The sequence below is a fragment of the Geotrypetes seraphini genome, chromosome 1, assembly GCF_902459505.1.
Source record: "Geotrypetes seraphini chromosome 1, aGeoSer1.1, whole genome shotgun sequence".
In the NCBI taxonomy this organism is placed as follows: domain Eukaryota; kingdom Metazoa; phylum Chordata; class Amphibia; order Gymnophiona; family Dermophiidae; genus Geotrypetes; species Geotrypetes seraphini.
In genome coordinates this window covers 10299747-10320309 of record NC_047084.1, presented here as the reverse complement: position 1 = coordinate 10320309, position 20563 = coordinate 10299747, and the positions used below count along the sequence as shown (strand labels likewise).

General features: G+C 42.3%; 1 protein-coding gene across 1 annotated transcript in view; it reads left to right on the top strand.

Moving 5' to 3' along the window:
• Window positions 1–14449: 14449 nt before the first annotated feature.
• Window positions 14450–20563, top strand: part of ADGRV1 (adhesion G protein-coupled receptor V1) — a 786618-nt gene continuing 780504 nt past the window's right edge. Inside the window, exon 1 of the mRNA XM_033919809.1 lies at window positions 14450–14565. The gene's annotated coding sequence lies outside the window, so the exon portion shown is untranslated. The remainder of the gene's footprint in view (window positions 14566–20563) is intronic.

The window sequence follows — 20563 nt, the reverse complement described above, 5'->3', positions numbered from 1 at the left end:
ATGAGAAGAGGCAGATGGAGTTGCAAGCAGTCAACACGTGGATGCGGCGCTGGTGTGAGGAAGAAGGATTCCACTTTGTGTGCAATTGGACAACGTTCTGGGGGAAGAGCAAGCTCTACAGGAAAGATGGACTCCACCTCAGCAGAGACGGAACGAGGCTACTTGCAAGCAACATCAAGAGAGAAGTGGACAAGTTTTTAAACTAGGAAGAAGGGGAAAGCCGACAGTCAACAGAGAGAGAGAGTCGATGGTTCGGGAACTGGTATACCCAGAGGATACCGTGCAAGAAGATAGAGGGAAAGACTCACCGGATTACAGGCAAGAGAGATTGAAAAGGACACAAGAGGGAAGGAAATGCAAGAAAGGAAAAAGCTGCAAACTCAAGTGTATGTACACAAACGCAAGGAGCCTTACAAATAAGATGGGTGAATTAGAAGCCATAGCACAAAAAGATAACGTTGACATCATAGGCATCACGGAAACATGGTGGACTGAGGAAAACGTCTGGGACACTGTGCTACCGGGATACAAACTATACCACAGAGACAGAGTGGCTCAAAAAGGTGGGGGCGTTGCCATATACGTCAAAGAGGAAATTGAATCTGCTGGAGACAACACGCCACAACTGACGGATAAGTTAGAGTCTCTATGGGTCAAAATTCCAGGAACAAATGGCCTGGAAACGAAAATCGGCATCTACTACTGACCCCCAGGGTCAGATGGAGAAATGACAGATGAGATTAAACGCAACTGCAAGGGAGGCAACACAGTTATCATGGGTGATTTCAACTATCCGGGAATAGACTGGAACCTAGGCACCTCCTGCTGCATTAGAGAGACCAAGTTCTTGGATGCTGTAGGCGATTGCTTCCTGGAACAACTTGTAATGGAAAATACTAGAAGAAATGCAATTCTGGACTTAATTCTAAATGGCCTGCGAGGACAAGCACAAGATGCAGAAGTAGAAGGGATGCTGGGAAGCAGCGATCACAATATGATCCGCTTTGATCTGAACGCAGGGGAGAAACATCGGTCCAAAACGACAGCCATGGCACTGAACTTCCGAAAAGGGAATTACGAAGGGATGAGACTCATGGTAGGGAAGAAGATTAAGAAGAGGATAAGCACTGTAAAAACGCTAGAGCAAGCTTGGTCCCTTTTTAAGGACACAGTCAACGAGGCGCAAAATATATATATACCGCGTATCAACAAGGGATCCAAGAGGAAAAAGAACAAAGAACTGGCGTGGCTCACTGTAGAGGTGAAGGAAGCGATCAGAGACATGAAAACTTCATTTAAGGAATGGAAAAGGTCAAAAACGGATGAAAACTGGAACAAACAACATCAACGCAGGTGCTATAAGGCGGTAAAGGGGGCCAAAAGAGACTACAAGGAAAAAATAGCCAAGGAGGCGAAGAACTTCAAGCCTTTCTTTCGATATATTAAGGGGAAACGACCCGCAAAGGAAGTGGTGGGACTGTTGGATGACCATGGAATAAAGGGAACACTAAAGGAGGACAAAGCAATCGCTGACAAACTGAACACATTTTTTGCATCTGTATTTACCAAAGAAGATGTACACAGCATACCGGAACCCATCAGGCTATATGCTGGAAACGAAGACGGAAAGCTGACAGGATTGACGGTCAGTCTAGAGGAGGTATGGAGGCAGATTGATAGGCTTAAGAGCGATAAATCCCCGGGACCGGATGGCATCCATCCGAGGGTCATCAAGGAAGTGAAAGGGACCATAGCTGAACTGCTTCAACTAACAGCCAATCTGTCGATCAAATCGGGAAAGATTTCAGAAGACTGGAAGGTGGCGAATGTTACACCGATCTTCAAGAAAGGTTCGAGGGGAGATCCAAGGAACTACAGACCGGTGAGTCTAACCTCGGTACCGGGAAAAATGGTAGAGTCACTGATAAAGGACAGCATCATTGATCACCTTGACGGACACGGACACAGTCAGCACGGTTTTAGCAAAGGCAGATCGTGTTTGACGAACTTGCTGCACTTCTTTGAGGGAGTAAGACAGATAGACAAGGGCGATCCAGTCGACATTGTATATCTGGATTTTCAGAAGGCATTCGACAAGGTTCCACATGAACGACTACTTTGGAAAATTGCAAGCCATGGAATTGAGGGTGAAATACTCACGTGGATTAAAAACTGGCTGGAGCATAGGAAACAGAGAGTGGGGGTAAATGGACAATACTCGGACTGGAAGAGCGTCACCAGTGGGGTGCCGCAGGGCTCAGTGCTTGGACCTGTGCTCTTTAACATCTTTATAAATGATCTGGACATAGGTACGACATAGAAACATAGAAACATAGAAATAGACGGCAGATAAGGGCCCATGGCCCATCCAGTCTGCCCACCTTAATGTCCCTCCCCTACCTTTGCCCTGTGAATAGATCCCATGTGCCGATCCCATTTGGCCTTAAAATCAGGCACGCTGCTGGTCTCAATCACCTGTAGTGGAAGACTATTCCAGCGATCAACCACTCTTTCAGTGAAAAAGAATTTCCTGGTGTCACCTCGTAGTTTCCCGCCCCTGATTTTCAACGGATGCCCTCTTGTTGTCGTGGGACCCTTGAAAAAGAAGATATCTTCCTCCGCCTCGATGCGGCCCGTAAGATACTTGAACGTCTCGATCATGTCTCCCCTCTCTCTGCGCTCCTCGAGCGAGTATAGCTGTAATTTGTCAAGCCGTTTTTCATATGGTAGATCCTTGAGTCCCGAGACCATCCGGGTGGCCATTCTTTGCACCGACTCCAGATGATTAAATTTGCGGATGATACGAAGTTATTCAGAGTAGTAAAGATGCAGGGGGATTGCGAAGATCTGCAACGTGACATAATCAAGCTCGAGGAATGGGCATCGACATGGCAGATGAGGTTCAACGTGGATAAGTGTAAAGTGATGCATGTCGGTAACAAAAATTGCATGCACGAATACAGGATGTCTGGGGCGGTACTTGGAGAGACCTCCTAGGAAAGGGACTTGGGAATTCTGATCGACAAGTCGATGAAGCCGTCCACACAATGTGCGGCAGCAGCAAAAAGGGCAAACAGAATGCTAGGAATGATAAAGAAGGGGATCATGAACAGATCAGAGAAGATTATCATGCCGCTGTACCGGGCCATGGTACGCCCTCACCTGGAGTACTGCGTCTAGCACTGGTCGCCGTAAATGAAGAAAGACACGGTACTACTCGAAAGGGTCCAGAGAAGAGCGACTAAGATGGTTATGGGGCTGGAGGAGCTGCAGTACAGCGAAAGATTAGAGAAACTAGGCCTCTTCTCTCTCGAACAGAGGAGATTGAGAGGGGACATGATCGAAACATTCAAGGTACTGAAGGGGATAGACTTAGTAGATAAGGAAAGTTGTTCACCCTCTCCAAGGTAGGGAGAACAAGAGGGAACTCTCTAAAATTGAAAGGGGATAGATTCCGTACAAAAGTAAGGAAGTTCTTCTTCACTCTGAGAGTGGTAGAAAACTGGAACGCTCTTCCAGAGGCTGTTATAGGGGAAAACACCCTCCAAGGATTCAAGACAAAGTTAGACAAGTTTCTGCTGAACAAGAACGTGTACTGGTAGGGCTAGTCTCAGTTAAGGTGCTGGTCTTAGACCAGAGGGCCGCCGCATGAGCGGACTGCTGGGCATGAGGGACCACTGGTCTGACTCAGCAGTGGCAATTCTTCTTATGTTCTTATATCATAGAACTGCCACAGACTCTGAAACTGTATTTTATCTATATCATATTTATAAGAATTGTTGTAATAATCTTTCTAGTTTGATTTCTTTCAAAAGAAAACGTTCTACATCCTTTCTTGTCCATTTTCATTTTCTTCTGTTTTTGTCTACTTTTACTGCATTAATTTTTCTTTGTTTTCACTCTCCTTTCATTCTTTTGTTCCATCTCTCATTATAGTATGTTTTTCCCCTTCTAAATGTGCTTTTTTTTCCTCTCAACTGCTTCTGTTTCTCCATTCTCTTTTCCTTTCCAATATTATATGTCTTACTACTCCCCTTCCTTCCAGTCATCTGTCATCGTACCTTCCTTCCAGTTATCTGTCATCGTACCCTCCCTTCAAATCTTTTACTCATCCTTCTTCTACAACATTCCTACATATCTTATTCCTTGCTTTTCCATCAGGCGCTTCATGGATTCACTAGAGGTAGGTCTTTTCAGACTAATCTTTTTTTTGTTCAAAATATTTTTATTGGTTTTATAGATAGGATAAAAACAATAGAGAGAGCTTCCAAGGAAGCCCGAAAAGGAGTAGAAGTGACAACTCCCATCAAGTATATCAAATTACAATAAGGAAATATATCAGCAAGAAAGTACAGAAACATCATAAAATACAGTCTTCTCATAGTAATAAGTATATGCAAATACAAATAAATTGACAGGGTAGTGAAGACAATACCATAATTGAGGTGGGAAAAGAGAAACCCGAGATGAGGCAAAGCAAAACCAGATACTGTAATTACATAAAGGGTCAGTGCTGAGGTTTAGGAGTTTAGCATAGTAGAATAAACGATAAGATATTTAAATGAATTTGTCAAGCTATCAAATTATATTATTCAAGTAATAGGTCTAAAAAGTATGCATTCAAAGGTCTTAAGCACAAAAATCCACCAATATCGACCATGTTTTATTATAAGTGGATAATGAATTAGAGCGTTCAGCCATATGGTGTTCATATTTAATATGGAGACAGACCGAATTCCACCATTGGGTGAAGCTAAGTTTTGTGAAGTCTTTCCAATTTTGCAGAATTAGTTGAAGAGCCAGAAAAAATAACAAGGTCAGGAGGCGATCATGATATATAGATAAAGGTGGATAGTGCCAAAGATCCCAGAATTAACATGTCTAAGGAGAAAGGGTCACTAAGAGGGAAAATTTTGGAAATCCTAAGCCAAATAGGGGACCAAAAAGCCTGTATATGGGGGCAATCAAATATCATATGTCGCAGGGAGCCTTCTGAAGATTTACAAGTCCAACAGGAGCCATCTGAGGACCGCTTAACTTTGGCCGTTTTGGAAGGAATCCAGAAGGCTCGATGATAGAGGAAAATTGCTGTTTATCGATGGGAGGCAGAATGGAGAGATTTAAATAATCTGGACCACAATGCCATCCACATACAATCCGTTATTGGAGATTGTAAGACAGAATCCCATTTGGATATGGAAGCAGGAAGTGATTGGAAGCATCTGGATTGAATATATTTATACCATTTGGAGGATTGGCCTTTGAAAGCAGAGTAGGAAAGAGCCATAGAGTGTAATTCTGGGATGGAGTGCAGAGATGCAGGAGAAGATAATCTTGCAGTAAGACAATGGTGTAGCTGTATCCATTTAAAATATTGAGAAGGAGGAATATTGAATTTGGCCATAATGTCTGAAAAGGAGATCCACTTGTCATCATTAATCAGATGTGCAAAATTCCAAATTCCCTGATGTTGCCAAGTTTTCCAGATGATCACTGCATTATCAATTTTGAATTTGGGATTATGCCACAGTGGTGCAAGCGCTGAGTCAGCCAATTTTTTATCTGATATGGAGTCAATATGATTGAGCGCCTGCCATGTAGTGATTAAAATTGGGTTCTGTTTGGCATCCTGGGGGAGAGGAATAGCAGGAACATGTTGAAGAATAGAAGTATCTACAACAGAGTATTCCATAGATAGCCACGTGGGTGTCATACGTAGGGAACAACCATTCAGCCACAAGGAGCCCTGAGACATCAAAAACGCTTAGTGATATTCGCGAAAGCTGGGAAAATTTACTCCACCCTGCTCCTTAGGACATTTCAATTTACGCAGTGCGATCCTGGGCTGCTTGCCTTGCCAAAGAAAGGACGTAAGAAGTTGTTCTATGCGAGAGTAGACAGAGTGGGGGAAAAGAAAAGGAAGTATACTGAGAATGTAGTTGATCTTAGGAGCGATCATCATGCGTATTGTAGAGAGTCTGCCCCACCAGGAAAGACTGATGGGGGACCATCTAGACGTGCAAGATCGTATAATAGAGAAGATAAAGCCAGAATTAAGTCGTGAAGTAGACTCGAGAGAGGGCCCAAAATATAAACCGAGGTATTCAATCTTGGAAGGGGACCAAATAAAACCATATTGGGACAAATCGGTTTGAACATCAATACAGTTTAGCGGCAAGAGTTCAGATTTATTGATGTTTAATTTGTAACCGGAGATAGCAGAAAAGTTATGAATTTGTTCAAGGACAAAGATGAGAAGTTGCCAGATTGGAAACCACCAATCCTAGAGTCATTTCAAAAAGCTGTTAAAAGTGGTTCAAGGGCGAGATTAAAAAGTAATGGAGAGAGGAGACATCCCTGTCTCGTGCCACGGGACAGAAAGAAGGGTCACGAAAAATGTCCATTAATCATGATCCGTGTCGTCGGGTGAGAGTAAAAAACTTTAATCATAGAAAGGAAAGACTCGGGAAAGCCGTACCAACGAAGAACATGAAAAAGATAAGGCCATTCAAGACGATCGAAGGCCTTTTTGGCATCGATGGCCATAATCAGAAGTCTATCTGAACGAGATGTGGTATGATGGATAATATGAGACAATAATCGGGTGTTATTGGAAGAGTAGCGATTATTAAAAAATCCAGATTGATCCGGAGAGTTGAGAAGAGGAAGTACAGATTGTAGATGGGTAGCAAGAATCTTGGCGAAAATTTTAGCATCGACATTAATTAAAGAAATGGGGCGATAATTTTTTACATCTTGGGGATCTTTACCCGGTTTAGGGAACACAATTAGGGTAGCATCTGTGAATGAGCCCGTGGAAAGGCCTTGATTACATAAAGAATGAAAGAAAGGTAACAGGAAGGGAAGTAAAGTGGGTAGAAAGGCCTTGTAGAATTCTATAGTGAGGTCATCCGGGCCTGGAGATTTATTAGGATCCATAGAATTGATGGCATCTGTGAGTTTTTGAGAAGTAAAGGAAGAGGTAAGCGGGAGAGTCTCTGTAGGTGACAAAGATGGGTAAGGGAAAGACAAAAAGGAATTGAGACTGGGAATGGAAGAAGCTGTTTCAGAAGAATATAAGCCTTGGTAGAAATCATAGAAGACAGAAGATATGGTGGAAGGATCCGTGGTAAGTTGTCACATGGAATCCGTAATAGATGATATGGTGTCTTTATCATGGGATTTTTTAAAGTAATTGGTAAGCAGATGGCCGGGTTTATTATTATCCGCGTAATAAGAAGCAGCCTGGACGAAAACAGATTTGGTGGCAGAGGAGCTCAGAAGAGAATTGTATTGGAGTCTTAGGTTACGTAAGTTAGTCAGGGTCGACTCGGAATGTCAGTAATATCTGAAATGTGGTTAGATTCTACAGCATGTATGCGAATTTCGAGATCTCATTGGGATCTTTTCAGACTAATCTGATCAATCTCTTTGACTGGATGAACAGAGAATTAGATAGAGGGAGTGTCCTATATATGGTATATATATGTAGATTTTAGAAAAACCTTTGACAGTGTTCCACACAGACATCTAATAAATAAACTGAGTGCCCTTGTGATGGGTCCCAAAGTGACGGGCTGGATCAAGAACTGGTTGAGTGGAAAGCAACAGAGGGTAGTGATCAATGGAGATCACTCTGAGGAAAGGGATGTTACCAGTGATGTGCCTCAAGGTTTTGTTCTTAGTCCTGTTCTTTTTAACATTTTTATAAACGATATTGCTGAAGGACTGTCAGGTAATATTTGCCTCTTTGTGGATGATACCAAAATCTGTAATAGAGAAGACATCCAGGATGGTGTGAATAACATGGCAGTTAAAATTTAATGCTAAGAAATGCAAGGTTGATCCAAGATGGCGACAGGCTGGATGCGCTGAGGGGATCATTCTGCAGCTCTGCTCTTTTAAAAATTGAGTTTTCCCCTTATTTCAAATTTACTTACAGAGGATGCCGAAGCAAAGAGGCTGGAGTGCAGCTGGTGCCTTGCAGTGCTCCAGGGTACCTGCACTCAGTAATATCGAGGAGCTCTTCAGATGAATGCAGGGAGTCTTGATGATGTCGGAGAGTAGCCCGCTGAGGGTGCACAGAGTTAGCGAGACCGTTGCAAATCCTCCAGGGCTAGAAACAACACTTAGCCCTGATGTAAGGGCGCTGCCCCCACAGCCTCAAGGAGTCAGGAAGCCCTGGATGTTGTGCCGTTTCACTCCCCTGAGGCAAGCATTATTACAGCGGGGAGCCTGGAGGTTGGCAATCTGACTTCAGGGAAGCCAGCCGAAGACTTTGAGGCAAATCCAGTGTCGAAGGTGGGATTGAACCAGGAAGGAAAACAGCAAAGTCTGGTGAGCACTCGGTCACTACTCAGTTTCCCATATCTTTGGACAAACCTGCGGAGGAAACCTTAGATTCTTTATGGGATCTTATGGTTGGCCTGGTGAAGACCATAACTCCTAATCTTCAAACTATTGAAGGGAAATTGACTGAGCATTCAAAGATTTAAAATCTGAATTGGCTGCTTCCAATTCTTCCGTTCAGAAACTTGAACTGGAAATAAAAACTTCCAAACAGTTACAAGAAACATTAGTGAAAGATAATATTAATCTCAGGAGAAAAATGGAAATGCTTGAGAATAACAATTCTTGTTATAATAATTTACGATTGATTAATTTCCCTAGGCTTACATCGGTAATGCCTAGGGAAATTCTTATGAGGTATTTGTTGGAAATTCCAGAAGACACATTGCCACCATTTTCTCAATTATATTATCTACCTGATAAAAATCAATCTCAACAGAAAAGGGCTCTAGACCAAGAGCCAATGAATGTGGCAGAATTGTTAGAGTCTTCAGATAATGAGGCAGCAGTGGCATCTATCTTGATTATATCCTTAGCACTTTCGATTGATAAAGTTTGGTTGATGAAACTTTTCTTTAAAAATCGGCAGAAAGATTTTAGTGGCTTTAAAGTACAAATATTCCCTGATCTCTCACGAGAGAAGCAGAAAAGTCGTGAGTTTCTTTTCATGAAGCCTAGGGTTACTTCTTTGGGTGCTACCTTTTATCTACGATATCCTTGTAAGTGCATTGTGTGTTAGCGCACTGTTAAATATGTTTTATTTGAGCCCAGTCAGTTGACAGCATTTTTGTCGTTATCTCGCCTGGGAACTGAAAAATCTTGAGCCCTGTTGATTTCTATATGAGACTCTGAACCCAGCTTTATAGCCTATATTATGCTTTAAATACATACTTAACTATTTTCTTGGATCCTATGAGGACTTGAGCATTACTTGCTAAGTTATTTAATTTTCTTCTTTTGTTATGAGCATTAAAGCTTTAAACTTCAATGGAATATATAATTGCTAATTTGCTTTTGGTACAAGTGTATACTATTGGTGTTTATGTTTCAAAAATTAATAAAGAAATAATAATTAAAAAAAGAAATGCAAGGTCATGCATTTAGGCTGCAAAAATCTGAGGAAACAGTACAGTTTAGGAGGTGAAGAATTTATGAGCATGACAAAAGAACGGGACTTGGGTGTGATTGCACATGATGATCTTAAGGTGGCCAAACAGGTTGAAAAGGTGACGGCGAAAGCTAGAAGGATGCTAGGGTGCATAAGGAGAGGTAAGGCCAGTAGGAAAAAGGAGGTATTGATGCCTCTGTATAAGGCTGGTGAGACCTCCATTTAGAATAGTGTGTACAGTTCTGGAGGCCGCACCTTCAAAAAGATATAAAAAGAATGGAGTCGGCTACTAAAATGGTGTATGGTCTTCGTCATAAAGCATATGGGGACAGACTTAAAGATATCAATATGTGTACTTTGGAAGAAAGGTGGGAGAGGGGATATATGATAAAGATGTTTAAATCACCAATCAAAAACAAAAATGTTACTAGCCAATGGTGGGATTGCCACAGAGACAGACATATTAGTAATCGATTACAAGTAATTGGGCAGCTTGAAATCTATATGGATTGCTGCTGAAATATGAAAATTTTGAGGCTTTTTCTTCACAACTGATTACTAATGTGTCTCTCTCTATGGCTAGTAACATTTTTGTTTTTGATTGTTGATTGATTTTGCTACTATTGATGATTTTTTTTTTGTGAAAGACATTTAAATATCTATGTGATTTAAATGCGCGAGTCGAGTCTTTAATTTGAAAGGAAGCACTCTGGAACGAGAGGGTATAGGATGAAGCTGAGAGGTAATAGGCTCAGGAGTAATCTAAGGAAATACTTTTTTTACAGAAAGGGTGGTAGATGCACGAAACAGTCTCCCAGAAGAGGTGATGAAGACAGAGACTGTGTCTGAATTCAAGAAAGCCGGGGATAGGCACATGTGGGATCTGTTAGAGAGAGGAAGAGATTATTGTTACTATGGTTGGGCAGACTGGATAAACCATTTGGCCTTTGTCTGCCATCATGTTTCTTGGTTTTGCCCTCTCCTGTGATTTCTCGCCTTTCCCCTTTCACTCTATCCAGTTCCTTTTCCTTCCCTTCTATCATTCTGTGGGATTAAGTCAAGAGTACCAAGAATAGAAGGGACAGGAACCAGAACAGGGATTGGCCATTTTGTCACACTTCTGCAGGCAGTAAATTTTGTGATAGCTCTCATGGCATCTTCATAAGAACATAAGACTTCCCATACTAGGACAGACTGAAGGTTCATCAAGACTAGTATCCTGTTTCCAACAGTGGCCAATCCCAGTCCCATGTACCTAGCTAGATAATAAGCAGTAAAATGGAATGTGAATAAACAATGGATTTCCCCAAGCCATCTCAATAATGGTATTTGGACTTCTCTTTTAGGAAATTATCCCTGCTAAGCTAACTGATTTTCTGGCAATGAGTTTCAGAGTTTAATTACATGTTGTGTGAAGAAATATTTTCACTGGTTTGTTTTAAATCATCGCATGCCTCCTAGTTCTAGTGTTTTTGGAAAGAGTAAACAAGTGATTCACATCTACCCTATCAACTCCACTCCACTCACTATTTTATAGACCTCTAGCTTATCACCCCTGAGCTGTCTCTTTCCCAAGCTAAAGAGAGCCCTAGTTGCTTTAGCCTTTCCTCATAGGGAATTTGTCCCATCCCTTTTATCATTTTCACTGTCCTTCTCTGTACCTTTTTCTAATTCCACTAGATCTTTCTTGAGATACAGCATCAGAGTTTCACACAGTATTCAAGGTTTGGCTGTACCATAGAGCATTATAAAATTTTCCTTTTTATTTTTCATTCCCACTCCCTTCTTCCCGTGAAGTCGCTCCGAAGCCTGTCTGCCATCAATTCCTCCTCCCCCCCCATAACTCTCTCTTTTGTACTATGTAGTTGTGTTACTCGCACTCAGTAAGACTGCTGGTTCAAAATGGCCTTGGCATTTTTTCGTTGCATTGAAATAGGAATCCCCTTGACGTCACTATCCAGCTTGTCCAATGAAATACTCTATGGCACACATATAATGTGCAATCTGAATGAGTCTACAATAAAACCTTGGATTGTGAGTATAATTCATTCCGAAAACATGCTTGTAATCCAAAACTCTCCTATATCAAAGCAAATTTCCCCATAAGAAATAATGGAAACTCCACAACCCAAAAACTTTAATACAAAGGTCCTCAACTTTAAGGGCACTAACTTCAAAAGCATGGGAGATTTTGTCCATTGGGCGCTGCAAAACCAAGTCGAAACAGATAATTTAGAGGTAATGTGGTCTACTCTGAAATCTACCCTACACAAAGCAACCAACCGCTATATAAAAACAGTAAGTAAACGGCAAAGAAACAATAAACCTCAGTGGTTCTCTGTGGAGATTTCGGACCTCATAAAAAAGAAGAAAAGAACATTTATCTCCTGCAAACAATCAGGAAAACGGGAGATTAAGGAAGACTATCTGGCCAAGTCTAAGGCTGTCAAAACAGCAGTCAAAGAGGCCAAACTCCGAATGGAAGAGAATCTAGCAAAGAACATTAAGAAGGGCGATAAATCCTTCTTCAGGTATATTAGTGACAGAAAAAGAAACACAGATAGGATAGTACACCTTAGGAAACCAGATGGGAATTATGTAGAATCAAACTCTGATGTAGCCAAACTATTAAATGAGTACTTCTGCTCAGTTTTCACCTGCGAGGCGCCAGGATCCGCCTACAGTTACAGACAAGGGTAAACTTGGAAGACCTGTTTCAAAATTTCGAGTTTATGCCCAGCAGTGTCTACTATGAGCTATCAAGACTCAAAGTGAGCAAAGCCATGGGACGAGACAAACTACACCCCAGGGTGCTTAGGGAGTTGAGTGACGTCCTGGCGGAACCGTTATCCGCGCTTTTCAATCTTTCCCTGAGTACAGGAAGAGTCCCTTTGGACTGGAAAATGGCTAACGTCATTCCACTCCACAAAAAGGGATGCAGGACGGAGGCTCACGTCGATAGTGAGTAAACTCATGAACACGCTAATCAAACACAAATTGGATATGATCCTGAACGAGGAGAATCTAAGAGATCCCCACCAACATGGATTTACAAAGGGAAGGTCCTGCCAATCCAATCTAATCAGCTTCTTTGACTGGGTAACAAGAAAGCTGGATATGGGGGGAGTCCCTGGACATTGTGTACTTGGACTTCAGTAAAGTGTTTGATAGTGTCCCACACCGCAGGTTATTGAGCAAGATGAGTTCGATGGGATTAGGTGAAACATTAACTGCATGGGTTAAGGACTGGCTTGGAGGTAGACTTCAGAAGGTGGTGAACGGTACCCTCTTCGAAACATCGGAGGTGATCAGTCAAGTGCCGCAGGGCTCGGTCTTGGGCCCGATCCTATTTAACATCTTCGTAAGAGACTTGGTTGAGGGGCTTCGAGGTAAAATTACATTGTTCGCCGATGACGCCAAACTATGCAACATAGTAGGCAAAAGCACAGAGCCCGACAGTATGATGCAGGACCTACTCTTACTGGAACATTGGTCAAAAATTTGGCAACTAAGTTTCAATGCCAAAAAATGTAAGGTCATGCACCTTGGCAGCAGAAATCCATGCAGAACTTACACCCTAAACGGTGAGACCTTAGCAAGGACTGCAGGAGAACGTGACATGGGAGTGATCATTAGTGAAGACATGAAGGCTGCCAATCAAGTGGAGAAAGCTTCATCCAAGGCTAGGCAAATCATGGATTGTATCGGTAGAAGTTTCGTCAGCCGAAAGCCCGAAGTCATAATGCCGTTGTACAGATCCATGGTGAGACCTCATCTGGAATATTGTGTACAATCCAGGAGGCCACATTACCAAAAAGATGTGCTGAGAGTTGAGTCGGTTCAGCAAATGGCCACCAGGATGGTCTCAGGACTCAAGAATCTTCCGTATGAGGAAGACTGGGTAAGTTGCAGCTATACTCACTCGAGGAACGCAGAGAGAGGGGAGACATGATTGAGACGTACAAATATGTCACGGGCCGTATCGAGGTGGAAGAAGATATCTTATCTCATAAAGGACCCACAGCAATAAGAGGGCATCCGTTGAAAATCAGGGGTGGGAAATTTCAAGGCGATACCAGGAAGTACTTCTTCACCGAAAGGGTGGTTGATCATTGGAATGATCTTCCCCTACAGGTAGTTGAGGCCAGCAGCGTGCCAGATTTTAAGAAAAAATTGGATAGGCATGTGGGAATCTCTTCATGGAGGAAGTTAGGGGGTGGGTCATTAGAGTGGGCAGACTTGATGGGCCGTGGCCCTTTTCTGCCGTCATTTTCTATGTTTCTAAAATACTGTATGTACTCATATTGCAAGGCCTTGCTTGTTTAGAACAGAGAGAGAAGAACCATTGGCTCAGTTCTGATGGTGTGATGTATGTATACTATATGTACTTGTATTGCAAGACCTTGCTTGTATATCAAGTTAAAATTTCATAAAATGTTTTACTTGTCTTGCAAAACACTTGCATACCAAGTTACTTGCAAACCAAAGTTTTACTATATTTTTCTTTATTGTTGTTAGAATTTATAAGGCATCAATATAAACTTTCCACCCCCCCCCCCCACCCCTAAAGGGTGGGTTTTGCAAATGTGTAAAGAATAGTTGTAGTATTAGTAATAAACTACACCAAAACAGAGCTCTTATAAATAGGGGAGAAGGAGCAGGGTCACTTATCTAATGAGAAACCAACAAACAGCAGCAGGGAAATACCAGGGTTTGGAGGATGGGGGAAAAGCACAGATACTGACCAGACACTACTGACTACTTTGCAGCTCTAGGTACCTTCCGTTCCCATCGTCTTTCATCGCTGTTTGATTTTAAGTTTGGTCCGTGTCCGCATTTTGAAAAGGGGTTGTCTCTTAAGGTGAACGAAGGCATTGCTGTTTTAAGGTGGGGACACCTCCAGAGGCATTGCCCCTTTAAGATGCTTCCCTTGCCTCCACCCCTAGTGCCCTAACCTTAAGACGGTCTTGAGAAACTAACGAACAGGAGTCAGCAGGAGGGCAGGCAAAGCGTGAGCTTGATGCCGAACAGATTTTAGCAAGAAGGGTTAAAACCGAACCGAGGAGGAGCATCGTCGAAAGATTTGCGTACCTGAATAAGGAGTGCAGGTAAATCGTGCCAAAGATCTTAGGTGTGCCTTAAATATAGAGATTGCAATTTTGTATGAAGGAAAAGAGTAAAATACTTTTTTTAAAAAAAAAATCTAAGGTGCGAGTGCAGAAAAATAAAAATGCACAAGCTGATATCGAGGTTTATTTAATGAGCTTCATTACTAAGATTTTTCTATAGGAACAAATGATTCATTCTTCATACTTTATTTGGTATTTTGGGAGACAGCTTAGTGCTTTAGTGGGCTAATACTTTTAACAGGGATCAGTCTCTGGATTATAAAAAGCATCCAGCTTTGTGAAAGGGCAGAAGCAAAACAGCACTCTTAATTAATAAATAAGAGGGAGCAGCAGCAGTTGAATACACCCCCCCCCCCAAAAAAAAAAACCCCCAAAAAAACAAAACAATCAACTTCATAGCTATAGTGTGAGACAGCTTATTATTTTTTTTTTCATTCTTTCCTGATCATTGAAACCCAAACTGGTTTCAAAGAAACGGTGAGATACTGTAACTGTATATACTAGGTTGTATTTCACAGCTGGATACCTTAGTAAAGAAAGTATTTACCACCATAATTAATTTCAAGAAACTCTGGAATGATCTCCCCCCCCTTTTTTTTTTTAAGGAGTTCCAGTTCATTTTAATTTTTCCGTAAATCTTTTAAAACTACTCTATTTGCCAAACATTAATTCTTTTGAAATTTTGCTATTTTCTTCTATTTATCATTTGTAAATCATTCCCCTGTTTATTTAATTGCTGTAAACCGAGTCGAGCTTTCTCAGAATGATGACTCGGTATACAAAGTTAAGCTTTAGTTTAGTTTAATAGCGGGGACTCACTCTGTTTGTAACAAGAGCATATTCAAAAGAATCTATAATTTACTGTACTTAATATGAATGCCAGTATATGCCTAACTCGAATACGTTAATGTTTCAGTTTCAGGGACATAAACGCATGATATGCCGCTTATTTATACATGTTTTCTTGCCTCGAAAACAGTGGGTTTCTCCGGACGCATCAGCCCCCAGGGTAGGTGCAGACAATAGGGCTGAGAAACAATAGTTTAGGAGAGGCGGACGAATATGTCTGAGTAAGCAGCTTTGCAAGAAATCCGGAGCGGGAAGCTGTACAGATCAGGATAAAGATACTGCAACACACTTTTCTCTGTGGGGTTTTGGCTGATCCGTGTACTGCATCCTTTGCATGATTTCAGAATCTCCTTCTTTATCAGTCTGATTGGTTAAAAAATGAAGATTCAGAGTGAAATAGTTAATGCTGGGTTGCACGATTTATTTCCTAAGATGTGCCTTATCCCTGCTAGACTCTCAGGGCAGTTTTAAATGTTGCATAAATTAAGGAAAAAAAGAGGGATGGGACTTGATGTATTGCCTTCAGTGGTTACAAACAATGCGGGTCTGCATATTATATATAGCTACTTTTTTTTGTACCTGGTGCAATGGGGAAAGGGATAAAACACGGACCTGCCGGACCTCGCAGATCTAAAACCGCACATCCTTAAAAATCTGAGGTCCGTGCCACTTGTAGTTTCTGGCTCTGACAGACCTCGATGACAATTTAGCGCTGACAGATCCATCTCAGCATAGGGAGGGAAAAGTATTAGGATCCGTCAGCGCTAAAATGTCATCGAGGTCTGTCAGAGCCAGAGACTAAAAGTGTCGCGGACCTCAGATTTTTAAATTTACTGAAAACAAACACGAATGTGAATGGACAGTGCCCAGAAAGAAAGTCACGTTTAAGCAGGGTGGGATAGGGATATAGCAAGCACAACCACCTCTCACTTTCTTTTACCAGGAAACCAATTTAAAGGATTCGTTTTAGAGCCGCTGCAGCACTAGTCTCTGGCTCTGACAGACCTCCATGACATTTTAGCACTGACGGATCCTAATACTTTTCCCTCCATATGCTGAGACGGATCCGTCGGCGCTAAATTGTCATCGAGGTCTGTCGGAGCCAGAAACTACAAGTGGCACGGACCTCAGATTTTTAAGGACGTGCGGTTTTAGATCCGCGAGGTCTGCGTTTTACCCCTTCCCGGTGCAATGGAGGTGAAGTTATGTGCACTTTTCGGTTTAACTTAAAAAAAATTAAAAAATGCTAAAGGATCGAGATTGTTTTTTAACCATTTTCTACCTGTGACTGAAAAGCTGGATGTAAAAGCCTAATCACGAGATTTTTATTTCATACCAGCTGATCAGAGGATAAAATGTATTAAGGGGATTTAGCAAATCCAAGGGCACCTTCTTATACTCTGTTGGCTTGTGAATCGCAGTGCAATGGCTCTTCTCTACACTTCATCTATGCCCAGAGATGAACTTTAAAGGTTTGTGCCCTGGATACTGTAGCAGTGAAGGCACCACTGCTTCTGCATCTAGAGCCAGCTGGGGGCACTGACCCCCCCCTTTTCATTGGCTTCTGTTCAGCCAGCTCTGTTGGAAGTTTAAGGCGCTCCCCACGTTGCTTTGAACTTGGAACAAAGTGGATGCTGCCTAAATATGCCTCCTCCCGGTTTTAGAGTAACGAATTTGCGGCTGGATGGAGTATTTAATTTCTGTTGAATAGAAGCAGACGGACTGTATTTTAAATATTAGAACTTTGTATTAATCTCTGTTGTGTTTTAATCTGAAGAAAAGCTAGAGTCAGCCAACACTTAGGCGAGACTAGGCAATCGTCTAGCTGACACAAAGAGCCGCGGCCATTCAAAGCAGTCAGGCCTCTCAAGAATCATCGACTTGTACTTGCACTTTTACACACAGGGAAAAAGGTAATTTTAAAATAGTCCATTACCCAGGTAAATAGCTTTGGAAATTGCACTAATTATGTATGTACCAAGTATAAAATCTAAAGGTATGAAATCAAAATTATTCACTTTTAGAAGATTGTTGCTGGAGACATGGCAAGGAAGTGGTCAAAATTGTTGAGTTTATCAAAATTTCAAGGGTGTGCCCAGGGATCTTTAATTTAACTGGGTGGGGGAGAGGGAGGGGAGACACAAAGCTGAAAATTCACCTAGGTCCCCTAATACCCTTACCCTGACCAGGTGCATACCCTAAAGAGGCCCAAATGATTAAACCCTTTAAGTTTCAGATCTCTGTCATAAATATGCACTTTTTTTTTGGGGGGGGGGGGATTCACCAGTTCATTTCTGTGAAGGTGTCTTTTAACTGAAAGATTAGTTTCCTGACTGAAAATCCCTAGTCATTCCTAATTTTGTTTTTGGAGGAGGAGGAAGGCTGAAGAAGAAATTTTGTTGTTAATCAGGGCCTTAATTACCAAGCCAAGGAAGTTTGGAAGTCACTTGCTAGCCTGGATTTTTTTTCTAGAACTGGGGTAAGAGATGGCCATTATGGTCTGCTGCTTTGGCTGGTTTAATAAACTCATCTAATTATTTAGGCACTTTTCCTCAGCTTGTGGTCCGTGAATCTTGTATTTGTAGGCTGGGCACCGTTCCAGGCAGCTCCTTTATTAGGGATTTACCCCTTTAATCCCTCCATCTGTTATAGATTTTGCAGGCTATCATTAGATGTGAGATGTGGCCTGAGCTATAGAATTTCCCACTTTTTTGAAGTACAGGGACAGAACTTCCTCTTCTGAATATATTTTGAGTAATCCTCAAGCAAGACAATGATGTAGTATTGGGGTAAAAAAAAATGCATGTCTGTCTTTTATCTGTGCTGAATGGCAATTAGCATTTCAACCAGCCATTTTGGTTACATGCAATGAAGTCCTTGGGTTTGCAATTTGTTGCTTTTGGCTTGGGGCTCTTGAGAATCTTATGTAATAGTCTTGAAGCACTTTTTGTTGCGACATAGTTATTGTCATCCTACTTAAATAACTAATTAACATGGAGAGTCTCTTTTCTTTGAACGGCAGGATACCATGCTGCCAGTCCCCTCCCCCCCCCCCCCAAAAAAAAAGCAAAAAGGCCCAGATAATAAGCAGGGTAGTACAAAGGTATTGGACACCCAAACTAAATCTGCAGAATTAAGTGCCCTCCTTGAGAATTTGAAAATTAAATTTACCAATTGTGCACCAGTCATATCACAACTATCTCTAAAAATGCAAAATTGGACACCGTGGGTCGATATTCAAAGTAACGTAATATTTCAGTGATTCAACGCTGCATGCGTTTTGGTACTCAGGGCACCTTCCTCAGGAGTCTTGAAATTTGTTATTTAAAAACCAAATGGTTATGTTTTAAAACAGGGGTCCCCAAAATCCAGTTGGGTTTTCAGGATTTCCCCAATGAATATGCATGAGATCTATGTGCATGCACTGCTTTCAATGCATATTCATTGGGAAAATCCTGAAAACCCGACTGGATTCGGCCCTCAAGGAGGGACTTTGGGGACCCCTGTTTTAAAGGTACGTTTTGAAAACCCCCCAAAACATTGCTTCTCTTATAAAGAAGATTTAGATAGGCTCTCCATAAAACAGTACAATGAAATTTGCTGCAGAGGGCTTCGTTAAGTTTGATCCTTTGGTAGGAAATCAAAACCAAAGGCATGCTCAGACATGGTGACTCACTGTTGCAGAGGACTTCACCGAGTTTGATCTTTGATAGGAAATCAAAACTCCTGTGGAAGGTACCCTGAATACCAAAACAGACGCAGTGTTGAGTCGCTGAATGTTTTTATGTTACTGAAGTAAAGACCCCTACTGGAACATCTCGACCATCCCACTTTGTTTTTTTAAAAATTTGATTGTTTTTGTGAAGATTTCCTGCCACTTCTAGTGGCGCAGTCGATATTCTAAGTGATATAGAGAGCCATTTTTGATATGGCACCCAAATCCGAGTTTGGACGTTTTGCGAAAGATGCACAAAACTCCAATACCAAACATGTTCATTTGCAATACAGTATAATCTCGTTATAATGGACTTCAAGGGACCTGGAAAAACGGTCTATTATATCCAGAGTCCGTTATATCCAGAGTTGCATTTTTTAAAAACTTTATTTAGGTCAGCTTGAAACAACGTTCAATCAATGAACAACAGTCACTGTACAACCATATCAGCAACATCAAGAACAAAACTCAGCAAATCATTGGTATGGCATGAAATGATTGCAAAACCAGAACACTAAAAGATATTATAAAGCATTATGTCATACTGTTCTGGAAAGAAAAATACTCTGTCATTTTCTTCTGGGCTGCATTTTGATACTATATCACCAGCATGCCATGCGCCTTGTAGGTGGAGCCTGCATGTCTGTTATAGCCAAAGAAAATTACAGCTAAAAGTGGATCTCGTGACCAGAATAGTTGTCTGTTATATCCGAAAGTCCGTTATATGCGAGTCCGCTATATCCGATGATTTTCTGTATATTTATAATGGTGCTCGGCCGGGATCAGTGAACCTTGTCCGCTATAGGCAAGGTTATAAACGAGTCCGTTATAACGAGATTATACTGTACTGCAAAACCTCTATCTTGTTTTTTCAAAAGTGGGCATTTAAAAAAACAATGCAGGTTAGGATTGTCAACCCGACCATGTGCCTCAGGCCCTGCCCCCAGGAGGGACCTAAGGCTCCCGGGCCTTAGGCCCCACCAGTAGGCGGAGCTTTGGGACGGATGGGCCAATCCGGCCTCATTCCGTCGTTGGCTGCCTGCCGGACAGGCGGGTTTGGCTCCCGTCTGTCCGGCCAACTACAGAAAGGTACGGGGAAGGGGGTTGGGGGTGTCGTGGGGGTCGGCCAGGGGGGTCGCGGGTCGGCTGGGGGGGCGGTCGGAGGTTCTTGGGGGGGGGGCGGTCGTTGGGGGGAGGGGGGGTTTGCGTCGAGGGCAGGAGGGCCTGGGATCCCTCCTGCCCGTAATGTAGTGCAGGGTGGGGTTAGGGGGTCGCCGTGGCCAGGAGGACTTGGGCTCCCTCCTGGCCCGATATTGTCGGGGAGTTGGGGAATCGGCGGGGCAAGAGGGCTTGGGCTCCCTTTTGCCCCGATCGTGTCGGGGAGTCGGGGGGGCAAGAGGGCTTGAGCTCCCT